General features: G+C 32.8%; 3 long non-coding RNA genes across 4 annotated transcripts; 1 reads left to right on the plus strand and 2 right to left on the minus strand.

The window, feature by feature from the left end:
• Positions 1-4,008: 4,008 nt before the first annotated feature.
• Positions 4,009-7,021, minus strand: LOC126694242 (uncharacterized). The gene is made up of 5 exons (XR_007645689.1): positions 6,881-7,021; positions 6,646-6,735; positions 6,337-6,427; positions 6,121-6,276; positions 4,009-4,753 (listed from the first exon to the last, which is right to left on the minus strand). It is a non-coding gene; the product is annotated as an uncharacterized LOC126694242 (long non-coding RNA).
• Positions 7,022-8,374: 1,353 nt separating this feature from the next.
• Positions 8,375-12,776, plus strand: LOC126694243 (uncharacterized). Of its 2 annotated transcripts, XR_007645690.1 has the most exons (4): positions 8,375-8,932; positions 11,222-11,308; positions 12,283-12,412; positions 12,498-12,776. It is a non-coding gene; the product is annotated as an uncharacterized LOC126694243 (long non-coding RNA). The 2 variants fall into 2 exon arrangements; XR_007645691.1 differs by lacking the exon at positions 11,222-11,308 and having other exon boundaries at positions 8,384-8,932.
• Positions 12,777-13,332: 556 nt separating this feature from the next.
• Positions 13,333-14,062, minus strand: LOC126697936 (uncharacterized). Its single transcript, XR_007646312.1, has 3 exons — positions 13,976-14,062; positions 13,457-13,504; positions 13,333-13,351 (listed from the first exon to the last, which is right to left on the minus strand). It is a non-coding gene; the product is annotated as an uncharacterized LOC126697936 (long non-coding RNA).
• Positions 14,063-15,879: the final 1,817 nt, after the last annotated feature.

The following is a 15,879-nucleotide window of genomic DNA, read 5'->3' on the forward strand; positions in this document are numbered from 1 at the left end:
AGATACAAAGTATCATATTTGGCTAGATTCTACTTTCTATTTGAATTCTTAAGAAGTTCTAGAAAGATAAGAACAAAGAAGGAAAAAAAAAGAGACTCTATATTGTTAGTTAGTATTAGTTGAACTCCCCAATCCCTTACATTTCTTGATTTAGAATGTTTTGTTACTTTATTATGCCTTATAATCTATTAATAACTGCAACAACTTTACTTGCTTATCTTCCTAGCACTTGTTATACGCTTACTTTTTTCTAACCAGGGTATTTCTTTTCTTGCATGTTGAATAATATGGCATCAGCTAGGGAATTTCATTAACATAGAGCACTTGGAATAGTATAACAACAAGATTTTCTCTTGCTGAGTAGTAAAAATGACTTTGGCTTCTTCTGTAAAAGTGGTTCTAGGCTCAATTGCTTTTGCAATCTTCTGGGTATTGGCAGTTTTCCCAACTGTTCCTTTTCTACCGGTTGGGAGGACTGCAGGGTCCCTCCTGGGGGGCATGCTAATGGTCATATTTCAAGTCATAACTGTAGATCAAGCATATGATGCAATTGATCTTCAAATCCTTGGTCTTCTCTTTGGGACGATGGTTGTCACTGTATATCTTGAAAAGCCTGAAAGTGACTTTTATTACTGTTACATTGACCTTGATTTTGTAAAATTTATTTTAGGAGTTGCCGTTTGCTTGACAAACAATTGAAGAGGTAGAGGAAAATGTTGCTTCTTTATTTTTTTTTTTTTTAATCTAATAAAATTTCTATCTCTATCTCCAAAAAAAAAAAAAAAAAAAAAGGAAGAAGAAGAAGAAAGAAGCAAATACAAACTAATCAATAAATTTTTTTTATTGATTAGTTTTTTCTTTTTTAAGATTGGTTAGTTTTTATGTTATAATTTTTTGAATTTAAAAAAAATAAATAAATGGGTTTCGAGTAGGGCATGGATATCCATGGATAATATATTTAGGTAAGATTTGGGTATGGATATTAACGGGTATTGATAATCGGATATCCATGGGTAAAATTTTCGGGTTGGGTATGGGTATACCTGATCTATACCCTACCCATGGTCATCCCTAGTTGGGAGGTCATTATCTTAGATAAATTGGTTACAATATTCCTTCATGCAAGTTGCTTAAGCTTCTCTACCTGCCCCGATGCTGACTACAATAAGAGGAAAAGGGACAAATAAGAAAAAAACAAAAAGGTCGCTACAATATTGTAGAAATTGATATACTATTAAAAGGATTAGAAATTAATAATGTTATCATGATTCATGATTAGATTAGTTTAAACATTAATAATAGAAATAAGATAGGGTCCAATTAGAATAAATTGATCTTTGGGCCAAATAGAATCAATTAATGTGAACCTTATTAAATTCTCATGCTAACAAATGAATAGCTATACAAATCTCCTAACTCCTAATACTCTAGTTAATTGTTTTTAGTTCTTGTTAATGGGTGCTCTTATAACATTTGTTAATGACCATTTTAGAAAAGTTTTAATACCACTTTTATGGTAAATATAAAAAAACTGTAAAAAAAAAAAAAAAAAAATCAATTACTTTTTTTCTGTTTCCATTAAAAGTTTTTAAAAATATTTCATAAACCAATACTCTTAGAGTATTTGTTAATTTTTTCCATTATTTTTTTTTATTGGAATTGCACAAACATTGGGGACTTGCATCCCTTTCGGGATGGGATATGTCTCGCTAGAATACTATTGTGGGAGACAAGTTGTCATAAGAAAAATACAATACTTGAAGTATAACTAATTTTCTATATTGCTTTTCTCAAAAATAAAAATAAATAAAAAGTTCTATATAGAGGCACTATCAGCGACAAGGTTCAATATAAATCCTAATAGGCTGATCCAAAGCCCAAAGAGTTAACCCAAAAGTTCACGAATGAGTCATTCCTCATTGCCCATTTAATATCCCTTATTAAAAAGGGCCCATTATTGTTTAAGGCCCATCTAGAAGTTCAACCCATTAACTTTAAACACTCCCTGCCTTAGACTTCTTGAACGTATTTTTATCTTTAATAACAAAGGCCCAAAGAACATATTTGCATTTTTGTAGTCCCTAACACAACTTGGCCATGAAAGCAACGTTTCTGGGTTTAGCTAAATAAAGACCAATGCTAGGCTTATTTTCTCAGGTCTGTTAACTTTATCCCACCAACTAAGTCCATTAATTTAAAATAGATCCATTCTATTGTTCAAATTAAATATTATAAATATAAAAATATATCTGAGTGTCATGTTATCATAAATTTTAAATTTCATGTTACTCTGTAAATAGAGATAAAGAGGATATTGTTCTGTGAATTTTATTTTATTTTTTTATTATTATTATTTTTCATTGTGTACCATTGCCATTACATTTACATGTGTCCATGAATTGAAACACTTGACGTGGCTGGAATTTCTCTGTGCTTACAAATAGTATTTGAATAAAACATCTGGGGAGAATTCAAACAAGCAGTAATATGCATTACCAAAATTATTAAAAAAAAAAAAATTCTCACCTATCACAATAAATGAAACGAGAAGAGTAATAGCTTTCCAACTGTCTGGCTAATACTAATTTAACCAATGTCAAATTACATTATTTAGTCAGCTATCATGAACTGTCTGGCAATCTATCAAGCTTGGTATGTTCAAACAGTTAATCCAGTCATCATCAGCCCGTTTCAGAGATAAAAGAAGCTTATTTGCCAGCAGTGGTTTCAAAATGGCTGAACCTGAAGCTAAGTACCTAGGATTCCCTATATTCTTTAGTATAAATAAAATGCAGTTCTCTTTAAATTATTTTTTATTATTAATGTGGTAAAAAGGATTTAAGCAAGAACTTGGGTCGGGGATGCTAAGGTATTAACACAGGCCAGAAGAATTAATCTACTGGGATTAATTCTTTCATACATGCCAATGTACCCTATGACACCCTTTTCTTTTCCCAGATGACAACTATAGCTCTTCCTAAATCTATTTGCAAAGCCATTGATGCTTGTCTTAGAAATTTCATAGTGGAAAGGGGGTGTCTTTGGTTAAAGCTAAATATCTAAAGGAAGTTTGTTTTTCAAAAGCCTTTAAACCAAAATCGTGCTTTTGGCTGTGAAAAGGTATATGTAGGGGACCTCATGCAACCTGACAGGCAGTAATGGGATTTTAAAAACACACCAATCTCTTAGGAGAATTCACCTCTCCCCCTTCATTACTCAGGATAAATTGTTATGAGCCTCTCACAACTGTGGAAGTTAATCAATTAAATCTAAGCCTCCGCTAGCAGACACAGGCCCTAAACAAGCTTGAATGGAAACACTAGTGGAAGCAAAAAAAACTCATGAAAGGCTCAAATTATTGTTCTAGGGAAAAGCATGGGACATCCAACCTACCAATTTTTTTTCAGCATCAAATGGGGTTTAAAAGACACTCAAATGTCTTTTCTGTCTTCTTCTTTTCCTTTTTTTTCCTTGTCAGTGCTCCTTCACTATTATAACATGATCTTATACCATAAGGTCTTTGAATTTTGCATCCGTTAGTTCTCAGCCTATTTATAAGTAGATAAAAAATACTTTTCCTATTAGGCATTTTCAAATCAATCCAGAAGAAGAGAAATTTATGCTTTGTAGGAATCTCTTTTGATAGAATGTGGTGAATCAGAAACCAAAATCTTGTTTGAAAATGTAAACCCTGACCCTAGAGAAGCTGCCCAGCTTATAAACAAAAGCTTCAGTTAGCATATGAAAAATTAAGATGCTCACATCAGATAAAATTAACTGCTGTATTCCACCTTAATCAGTTTGGGCCAAAGTGAATTTTGATGCTGCAACCCATCATGATCTAGTTTCTGCAGTAGTGTGTTGTTGAGATTATAATGGAGATTTTATTTGAGCAGAGTTCCAAGTTTCTTGTAATAACTCTATATATTGAAGCTCAGGAAACTCTTTACAAAAACCAAGATATGTTATTTTTGAAGGCAACACTAGCAATGCAATCAACACCTCAAACTAATAACAATTTAACTAGAGCATCACCCTTTTGCATATCGTTCTCAAGAGTTTCATATGCTTCATACAGTAAAACAAAAACATTATTATAGCAATACAGTAATGAAGGCAGGTATGCAGGGGACAATCAAGTATTGATTGTGTCATACACATAATTAACTATGTGTCAACACAACATAGTTCCGACCTGCACTGTGGAGGTCCCTATTTAAATCAGTGACTCACTCCAAGCTCAGTAGCCCTCTATTTAACATGGGGATTAAAACAGTGGCATAGCGGTTTTATATTCATGTTCTCCTATTTTTTACTACTAGTCGCAAACCCGTGCGATGTACGGGAAAACTACTAAAACTCAAATCTAAAGATATATTGTGTTTCCTTTTTTTGTTTTCTTGAAGAATGTTAAATAATATAGGAGTATTTATATAAGTTCAAATCCCTATAAAAAGTTCAAATCTCTTAAATCATTACACCAATATGAGAAATTAGGGTGCTTTGTTCAACCCTAGTACAAAGTTAAAATCAACCTCTAACTTCATACCTTTAGGGCCTTGAACTTTGTGCACTAAGGTTATATTGTTATATATATATATATATAAATTGTAAGCTAAAGCTGGCTTGATATGATATTCCTTTTTGTTACAAAAAGAATCAATGGAATAAATATGACAAATTAAGAGATTCCATGCCACTGGTGAGTAGTATAATTCCTCCAGTTCGTGGCCAATCGAAAACCATCTTTCTCCTATAAATTCATAAGCTACAATAAATGAGTTGTTATACATTCTCTAAACCTTGCATATTATACTCTATTGTAAATTGGAAAGAGATATATCATTCTAGAGATTCAAGATATGATGAAATGGCAAACTACTATCAAATTAAAAGAAAAAGAATATCATATCGTCCTTCAAGCGAGAGCTTGAGTTCAATATGCTATTCAACAACTTCATATGTTTAATTATTGTCTATGATTATGTAATTTATTTTTCTGTTTTTTATTCGAATTTCATAAAATAGAGTAGTCATTGGGAGAAACCATAGTCTTGTAGAGATAGTGCAAAAAAAGAAAAAAAAATATTAAAAAAGGGAGTATTATACCTTTTTTATGCAAGGCATAGGCAAGTTTGAGTAAACATTGAGTGTATATGTCCACTTATTAAACTTGAAAAAAGGACATTGTACAAAATCAAATTGTGGAAAGAACAATACACTTACATATTTTATCAAACAATTTGTGTGGTGCATGTAACAAAAATATTTGTTAGTTACATCCACAACAAAATAATATAGCAAAAAAAATTGAGAAGGTGATTTTGGCATAATATAGGGAAAAAAAATTCAACCAAAAAGATTATTTTATTTTGATTTACATATAGGGCATCAATCAACAACAAATACAAACAAATTCAAACCAAAGACCCTTGTAGATGATGGAAATAAAGTTGAGAATAATAACTAAACTATATATATATATATATATATGTAACTAAGCTATCAAAATTTGAATTTACCACAGCAATTCAACTACAACCTAAAAACATAAAAGAAAAAGAGTAAAAAAGTTACCCACATAGACCAACACCAAGAGAGGGTACTTACACACATTTTATCAAACACTTGGTGCATATTTTTTGGAATCCCAAATGATAATATAATAGCAATGGAAAGAGAGTGCTTTTGAAGAGAGTCCAATCCCAATTTGCAAAAGCATTCGGTTAAAATGCAGCAATTGTGACACATTATTTCTTGCAAATAGTGAATGAGCTGTTATTGCTTCCTGACACTAATGTGAATGTGCTAACATGAGACCATAAAACAGCCTTTGACACAGCTGATGGAATGCCCCTCTCAGAAGAATCCTCAGAAATAAAGGACTGCTTGGTGTTGTTAGAGCAAAAGCCTAATCTAGATAAGCCCTGTAAGTAGGTTTGCTTTTACCTTATAGGATCTAATAAGTCCTAACCAATTCTTTGATGATGAAACCACCACAACAAATAGAATGCAACTAAAAATACAAATCTTATGAAATTTGCAGGTTTAGCTATGAATGATTTAGGTTAAAAAAAAAAAACAGAGAATCTCTCTCTAATAAGAGAATAAAAATCTCACCTTGCATTATATACCCTGCCTTTGGTTTTTCAGAAAGGACAGCAACTGAAAGGATCTAAACATCGATGATAGCAGAAGACACAAAAAAAAAAAAAAAAAAAAAAAAAACTTGTGATGAAAAATAAAACTTTCCTAAGAAAGTTTTAAGACAAAGGCCTACACAGAACAAAACCCACAATTAAAAAATCGAAGGTTTAGGAAAATTGTGCTACTTACGTAGATAATAAGAGTGTTCACGCCACTGTTGTGTTTAGGTGTGAAAGCAGGGTCAGAGAGATTGAAGGTTTAGGTCCTTTGGTCGTTGTTGCTGTTAGGAAAATCAAATCAACAAAGAATTCGAAATAAATAAATAAATAATAAAAAAGAGGTGGAAATTTTTTATGGGGCTTACCACCAGAACAAATAGAATGCAACTAAAAAAAAAAATCTTATGAAATTCGCAGGTTTAGCTATGAACGATTTAGGTTTTTAAAAAAAAAAAAAAAAACAGAGAATCTCTCTCTAATAAGAGAATAAAAATCTCACCTTGCGTTAAATACCCTGCCTTTGGTTTTTCAGAAACGACAGCAACTGAAAGGATCTAAACATCGATGATAGCAGAAGACACAAAAAAACCTGTGATGAAAAATAAAACTAAAACTGAATAAAACTTTCCTAAGAAACAAACAAAGGCCTACACAGAACAAAACCCACAATTAAAAAACACAGAACAAAACCCACAATTAAAAAATCGAAGGTTTGGGAAAACTGTGCTACTTACGTAGATAATAAGAGTGTTCACGCCATTGTTGTGTTTGGGTGTGAAAGCAGGGTCAGAGAGATCGAAGGTTTAGGTCCTTTGGTTGAAGAGAGTTATCGGCGTTGAAAGATCATAGAGAGAGTCTGCGTGCTGAGTTATAGGGTTTTGTTTTGGAGAGAAAAATAAAATATTGTTTTTAATTTTATTTTTTAATATTGTTTTTGGAGAGAAAAATAAAATATTGTTTTTAATTCTATTTTTTAATATTGTTTTTAATATTGTGTTGTGCTGACGTGGAAAATTGTGGTATCAGCAGAGGCTTCGGTTTTATATATATATATATAGATGAGTAGGTGCTCACCTACAAATTTCTTGTAAGAAAATCCAATTGTGCCTTATTATAATGTTATCTATACATACATACATACATACATACAAACATATATATATATATATATATATATGTGTGTGTGTGTGTGTATTCTTTGTCACACTTCCATTCATTAGCATTTACACTTTCATGGCCAAGAAGAACAAAGGAAAACATCCAAAATTTAATCATTTGGTAAATACCTCATGAAAGGAAACAACATGGATTAGAAATTTGCAAAGATACTGTTAGCTGTCAAGATGTTGACTGCATTAAGTAAATTTCAGCACAACAACATTAAATTTCACTTTTTTGGTAAGGATAAAAATAAATTCCAAGTAGGACCCTGCAGTGGCAATGACAAGCTAATTTATGAACTCATCCATTGACAAGTTTTGAGAAGAAACAAGGAAGATATAGTTTATCAGACTCCAGGATTTGGAATGTAAGATTTGGATTTCGTTGCCAAAAATCAGGTTGTAAGATAATAAGGCCTTTTGGGAGACACATTATATCTGAATCCATAGTGTTTGATACTAATTGAACTTGTGTTGAATTTATTGATTAGATGTGGACTAAAGTTTTTATCACTATGAACAGTGCATATGGCAAAATTTTATAGTTTGTTTTTTATTTAGATGAGTGATTTAAATTTTTTGAAACAAGAATCACAATTCAAGAGGTTCAAAATAAGAAGCAAAAACAGAATCAACACAGCAAACATTTACCAAATATCAAAAACAGAACCTGCAATGAACTAGGCAGCAATACAACAACAGTGAAAACAACACAAAACAGAAATGGCAGCACCACACCAAATACAACATATTAGCCTTTAGAGGTAGTAGAGGACACTCCCCAATCTGCACATATAAACCTTTTTGTTCGTAGCAGTTTTCTATTTTGTTTTTTCTTTGCATGAATAAAGAAAATGCATACATATGTTTTTTGATAGTTCATATGTCATACACTTTTACATATAGTTTACACTTTCACAAAGCATAGCAAATGTCATCTATATATATATATAAAACCGAAGCTTTTGAAACTTCCACAATTTTCCACGTCAGCTCAACATTAAAAAAAAAAAAATCATAAACCAAAAAAATAAAACACTTTTCTAAAACGCAAAAAAATACTTAAACGCAAGTTTCTCAAAAAAAAAAAAAAAAAAAAAAACTTAAACGCAAAATCACAGAGGAACCCTAAGCCTTTAACACGTTCTACCTTCCCAAGCTCTGCCGTTTCTCCACACGCAAATCGCAGCTCAACGGCTCCACCTTCTCCGGCGCCACCCTTCTCCAGTTCTATATTTGTCGGTCCCACCGTTTGATTATCTCTTCAGCCCTCAAGTATACTCATCCAAAACCTTCTTCTCTCTCCTCAGAAACCCTCTTTCTCTCCAAAAATCAAATCCTTCTCCTTCCCCCAAAATCAAAATCCAAAACTTAGGATGAGAAAGAAGGAAGAGCAATCAGATACGTCGGGAAACGATTGACCCATCGTCTTTACCTCTCAGAGCTCGCCTTACTCTCCATCTGACAAACCAAGGAAAGGAACCTGGTAACCCATCGTCTTTACCTCTCAGAGCTCGCCTTACTCTCCATCTGACAAACCAAGGAGAGGAACCTGGTACAATGATGAAGAAGCCAGAATTCTTGACGACCTGCAAGGCTGACCAGCAGTCGCACTTCAAATCCAAGGTTTTCTTTCTTCAATTATATTGGAGTGGGAAATTCTAGCTCTTTATATTATAGATTTATGTTGCTGTTGGCTAATTGTTTTATTAAATGCTTGCCCCTTTTTCCATTGTTTTTTGAAGATGTTTAATTGAATGGTACAATGAATTTTCCTCACAACCCAAGTAGAAAAGGATTATATATAGTATGGATTTGGTGTCATCGAATAGTTGTTTTAATTTCCTAATAATTAAGATCATAGGCATAGAAATAGAAATTCACACTAATTTAATAGAAATTTTGTTTTTCCATTGTATGTTTCGATTTAGACAACTTTAGTCAATTTTCCAAATTACACCATGTTTGCTTTGGTGATATAAAAACAAAGCTAAGTCTTAATTTTGGAACCTAAGAACCTATTGTTGATGACAAAAATAAATTAAAGAATTTGATGCTTGTGTTTGTGCTTTCCCTTATAAGGTTCTCAAGAGTTTGTTTGTCTAATTTACTTTGCTCAAATACAATGCGTATTTTGTAAGTTTCATTCAAGCCATAAGTGGAAATTGGTTTTAAAATTTGCAAAATTTGTATTGAATTTCTTTGTATCACCAAACTTAAAATTCATTTAAATATCTGTAATATGCCCGTTGTTTTCATAATGATGGAGGTTTTGGTTAAAGCTTGCTAAAGAGTTCTGAATTGTCTATATAAAATACTTTTGTAAAGTATGTTACCCTCTAATTATATATAGAACATTACACGAAGTTGATATGAAGGCCAAATAGATTTTGGCTAATTAGTAATAGTGTTATTTTCTACATTTTCAAGTTGAAGCTTATCATGTAAAATTATTCATGACTGTCCCTTCTTAGGCTCATACCATTATATTTTCATTAAGAAGAGAGCTGCGCTTTAATTTTTCCTAAGGTTGTTATGATTTTCATTTTCTTTTTGCTCTTGGAGAATATATTTCTGTACCTCTCTTTCTTTGTAATTATTACTATCGCATTCATCTAATTGAAAAAACATAGTTTAGCTTAAGATTGTCTAATATTCATTCTTTTGATATTTGGGTGTTAAGCATTCTTGGCCAGCTTCTTTTATATTCAATTGCCTTTGCAAACAGCTCAATATGTGTTTGTGTACTTTTATAATTCCTGGACTGCACAAGATTTACTGTAGTCAGTGAGATCATATTAACTTTAATTTCATTCTCTAATTCATTATAAACTGTGTATGTGAATGTGTCGTCATAACTTGGAAATTTTTATTGATTGTTTGACCATTGGTTGTGAGATTGATATTGAACTTGGACTTGGTTTTATCCATATGGTATATAATTTTAGAAGATAATTTCAGTTGGTTTAGAATTTTTTTTGTATTGCATAAGGAATAGGGCCTAGAAAATCTACGGCTATAGCATGAATCCTAATCTTCTTGGTGAGTGATTCTACTCTTTGTTTAACCACTTAATACTTGTGTTACTGTCCTTTGATTCATTGCTTGTGGGAATTTACTTTTTGACCTTAGTAGTTTAGTTCATCATAGTTTGCTAGAAATCCATTGATTATGTATGACCTATTACCTATTCCTTTAAAAGAAAAGGTTTGTGAAAGGGGTTTTTTTTGGCCCCTGTTTGACACTTTCTCAGTGGGTATCATGTCAAAGGTATTACAATCTGCTGGTCTTACTACCTGTGTACATTGCTATTTTGTGCTGATATCCTAAGTGCTGGTGTTGTTTGTGCGTTGTTGTTGTTATTGTACATGCTTATATGCATTATGCTTCTGGTGTACTTAGTGTTAGCTGTATTGTGATACTTGGTAGCTGTTAGCACCGTAATAGGAATTGATATAAAGTCCTAGGATGTTTTGGTAGTTATTGGCAGGTCACATTCTGTTATAGATGACCTGACTAATTAGGCATGTGCTCAATGTATTATAAAGCATGTGATAGATTAGGAGTTAGTTAATCAGTTTCAGTTGCAACTTAGTTTAAAAGGCTGCAATGATTGTAAGAAAGAATATCAGGAGAATAGTAATCTAAGTTTACTTTCTTTTGTTCTCTAATATTTCCCCCCAATTCTTAGGAGGCCAAGCAAACTTGAATCAGCCATTACAATTCACAATTCACACACTTCATCACTCCAATTGGTCAAGAACTACAGGTTCTTAACAAAATTATGGACTTAGTGAAAAATGTTAATATGGGTTGTGGTTGCTTGCTTGATGCTAATAAAGAGTTCCAGATCTATCAATATGTTAATGATGTGTCAATGAACATTTTTTACTAAATAAATTGATTTGCATACAGGTTTAGAGGAAAAGATGAGACTCAAATAGGAAGAACAGATCATCCTACACCATAAAAAAAAATGAGAAGGCAGTAAAAGGAAAAGAGGTAATAAATCATTCAATAAAGCGACCACTGACTTTTACCCATAATGCTCAAGCTTAGTTTCAAGATAGGAAATAATGCTTTAGATTTTGATTATCATTTATTTCATGGTGTGATTATGAATTTTTGTGTGATTTAAAGGTGACTTGGTGTTTTTCAATGTATTATTGGAAATGAATAGTTATTCTACAATTGTAAAGTCTCATTACATTAGATTTTTGCTGATTTGATAGGGCATTTTATGGTGGGGTTGATATTGAACATAGACTTAGTCTTAGCAATTTAATTTCACCTTTTTGTGAATGGCAGGGGTTTAAGAAGAACATTGAATTTTGATTCTTCTTTTGAGTTTTAATTTCATGTTCTCTTTAAGTATATTTAGTTCAGTTGGATTTAATGTGTCATAGGAAGGATTCTATCTAGGTTTCTAGAAAAAATAATTTCATGACAGTGGAAATAAACCGTTTTGGGAAGAACAGTGGGCCCTTTTTTATGTAAATTTTACTAAATTTTCTTGAATTTTTTGAATGATTACCTCTCTTCCACATTTAAATTAAAAAAAAAAAAAAAAAAAAAAAAAAAAAAAAAAAAACCTTAAGTTGCAAACTTGGAATTGACCATGGAAGGAGACTCATTTCTAACTCTCTTTTGATTCCTTAATATTCAGAATGTAGACTCAGTATTTCATTTGGCCTTTCTTTCCTTCTATTATTCTTCTTCTTCTTCTTTACTCCTTCATCCCTTTTATTTATGACTTAAGTTTGTCAAAAAAAAAAAAAAATTCTGTGTGAAACAATTAAATAGATCATTTACTGCACTATAATTGTCTATGTTCTTTTTTAATCACAATGATCCTCCAATCATAAGATAACTAATGTCTGTCTTATTTTATCTAAAGTCTGTAACTTCACTTTTTTATTCCATTGTACCGTTTCCTTTGTCTTGGTATTTTAAAAGTTTGTATGTTTTCATTATAGGTAAAAGTCTATGTTACAAAAAATATATAACGAAAGCAGTTGATAATGAAGAAATTAGCTTGATGAAACAAAACAACTTTACATCAGTGGGATTTGGGTCTGAATTTGATGTGGTAGCTGTTCCTAATTGGTAGATTCTCATTTTCTCATTTTTCTTTTTCTTTAATCTCCAAAATGTGCATATTTTGAAAAGTGGTACATCTTTTTTGTTCCAGGTTGATTACTTATCAGAAGGAAAAATGTTCAGGCAAAATCTTCTTAAGAGATGCAACGCAACAACCACCTCTCTCTCTCTCCCTCTCTCTATAGTGGAAAGTGATGATTTCAATAATTGTGTAAATTGGCATTGTGTTGCCTTTTCAATCCCATTGAGATGTAGCATTTTTATTTACTGGCAATGTTAGAATTTAGATACATCTTGGACATCAAGAATGATTAATGTAATGTATGAACTATATTTGAATGATTAATGTAATGTATGAATTATATTTGAATGAGTATGGAATGATGGGGTTGAGGGAGGGAGAGAGGGAGGGAGATGAAATTGGAGTGATTATATTTGGAATTTAATTTATGTGTAATTAATTGTATTGGAGTATTCTTATATTTTCTAAATTATGATCTCAAGCATTTGGTCACCATGATATCTCATCGCATGTGATAGATTTTATTGCTCTGGTATATAATTTATACCTTGATTTTTTTTTTTTTTTTTTTTTTTTTTTTTTTTTTTTTTTTTTTAATGTTAGGGAAGTTGTGTCAATTGATTGACATGTCATTATCAACAGCTTTCCCGTGCATCGCACGGGTTAGCGACTAGTTATATAGATTTTTAAGCCACATTAAAGCCATTACATGTGAGCATACGAAGCAAACACTTGGCGTACTTAAACCACTCTAATGACAACAAATACAATTCAACTAAAACATCATTCTTTAAGTAGCATGAGTTCAAGAGGTTCAAATGCTTTTATACCAAAAAGATAACAGAATTACAACAATACAATAACAAAGGCAGCAATGCAGGGTAGAAACAACTACTGATGTTCAAATCATAGGCATTTGAAGCCTGACAGTAAGAACAATAGCAATATAAATAATAAATAAAATTTAATATAAAAATGTAAAAAGGAAAATGGTATATAATATGTGAAAGGGGGAAATGCAAGCTTACCAACTGTAATTTGCAGGCAAGTAAAACTTGATAGCTCAAATGTCTTTCCTATCACAACAAAAACTTGGTAATGTGAATTATAACATTAGTAAAAGAATTTTCTACAAATTTAGAAATTTGAGTAATGTTTGTTGTCCAATTATTACTTCATTCTACTCACAATGATATTTGTAAAATTATTTATTAGTTTCAAGCTAATTGGTGCAATAGAAACAGTTTAGTTAGAAATAGTAGTAGTATAAGAAAGAGGAAAAAACAGGGAAGATTGAAAGATTACAGTAACTATTTGAGCTGTTTTCTTTAATCTAAAATTTTCGTTGTGATACCAAACAGAAACGATGTTTTTGTTCTTTCTTTGTAACGTAATATTTTATGGTTATCTTATCTCTATCAGAGCTAAAAGATACTGGGTTGAAGCTGTTTGGTAACACAAAATGGTGGCTGTAATTGTATGTGTGAGAGACTTTGGTAATTTACCATATATGTAATAGTCTAACGGAAAATTGGGTGGGGACGTACCTGTAATTTTCTGAAAGTGGTGTGGGCACTTTGGTCCTCCACGAATCACCTTTGTAGACGCTTCAACAATTCTGAATCGCCAAGCACTTCGTAGTTTTCTCCACGAGTCCTATACCAGAAAGTGACAGAGGGAATATGCTTGACTTTTCCAAAATCAGGGCCTTCATCTGGTTGCAGACTAAGAACGAATTCGGTCGGCATTTCACCAAATTGCAGATTTTTGAGGCTTTTCAGATTTGAAGATTTGAAGATTTTCAAGAAGGGGTAGGGCACCCTCATCTATTGTCAACCTATTCAATCCTCCCAAATTATAAAGCCCTAGAAGCTTCAGTTTCTGGAAGCCTTCTCCCTCAATATGTAATTGCTCACCCCCGTATCCATCGTGAAGATGAAGATGCATCAAATTAGGCAGAGCTTGAAGGACCTTTAATGGATCTTCCATTAATTTTGACCAGTTTAAATCAATTCTAACTGTGGAGTTTCAGAATCCATTCCGGAAACTTTTCTAGCCGCCCAGATAAAACTGGATGGGCGTGGTATTTGCCCCCCGCTTAGTAGTTGGAGACATGCAACTAGGTAAACCACAAGCAAATGTTGCAAGGTTTGACTGAGCAACATCGTTAAAATCCAAGCCGATTTTCCTTTCCTTAGCTAGCTTCATGATGAGTTCTTTAAGAACAAAGCATTTTTGGATTGGATGGCTTATGATGCAATGATACTTACAATAGTTCGAATTATCAACTTTTCCCATCTCTTCCGGTCGTTTACATTCTGGCAATTCAATTAATTTCAACTTGAGCAGTTGTTCTAGCATTTCAGGCATATCGACATCTAGGAAAGGGTACACCTTTTGTTCCCATTCCTTAAGTGATGAGCGAGTCTCATGCTGTTGGCCTCCCTCGGGCCTCTTCTCATTAGCCCTCTCATTTCTTGTTAAAATTTTAACTGGAGCAGGGTAGATATTCATTGAGTTTTTGATATTAATTTTTGCATTCCTATCATTTTTCCTTATTTCCCGTCTTTCTTTCCTTTCCTCAAGTACAGGAGGTTTCATATTTCCATGGCTAGAGATACTCAATTCCATGTCATGCACACGAGTTGCCAACTCTTCAAATGTTCGGGACTTTATCCCTTGAAAGATGTAAAGAAGTCTCCAATACATGCCTTGGATGCACATTTCTATAGCAGATATTTCAAAAAGTCTATCCTTGCAATCTAGACTCAAAGAACGACACCGATTGATATAATCAACGACGGGCTCATCTTTCCACTGTTTGGTATTGGTAAGCTCCATCATGCTTACCATGCGCCGTGTGCTGTAGAATCGGTTGAGAAAGTCTCTTTCAAGTTGTTCCCAACTATCAATTGACTCGGGTTCTAAGTCTGTATACCAATCAAAGGCATTCCCTTTTAGTGAACGGACAAACTGCTTTACAAAGAGGCCTCATTGAGTCCTTGCATTCTCACAGGTTTTTACAAAGTGAGCAACATGTTGCTTAGGGTTTCCTTTGCCATTAAATTGCAAGAACTTGGGAGGTTGATATCCATTTGGCATCCTTATATTATCGATGTGCTTTGTATAGGGCTTCGAATATATGAGAGAACTCGTAGAAGAACCTGCATATTGTGCTCGAATGGTGTTCGTTATCATGTCCTACAATTGTTGAACAAATATCGAGGCCATTAAGGTGGAATGTCTGTGTTGAGAAGTGCCTTCGCCTTCTTTTCCCTTATCAACCCTAGCGTTTTCTCCTTTCAAGGTAAAGTTAGGTGGGTGCTCAAGGCCAAGACTTGATTCATCTGAATCTTGTACCTCCAGCTTGTTCATTAGGGTTGCGATTTTGACGTCCTTTTCTTCAAGTGCTTTGGTGAGAAGGATGACCATTTGTTCCATTTCAGCCATC

Source organism: Quercus robur, chromosome 8 (genome assembly GCF_932294415.1).
Source record: "Quercus robur chromosome 8, dhQueRobu3.1, whole genome shotgun sequence".
NCBI lineage: Eukaryota > Viridiplantae > Streptophyta > Magnoliopsida > Fagales > Fagaceae > Quercus > Quercus robur.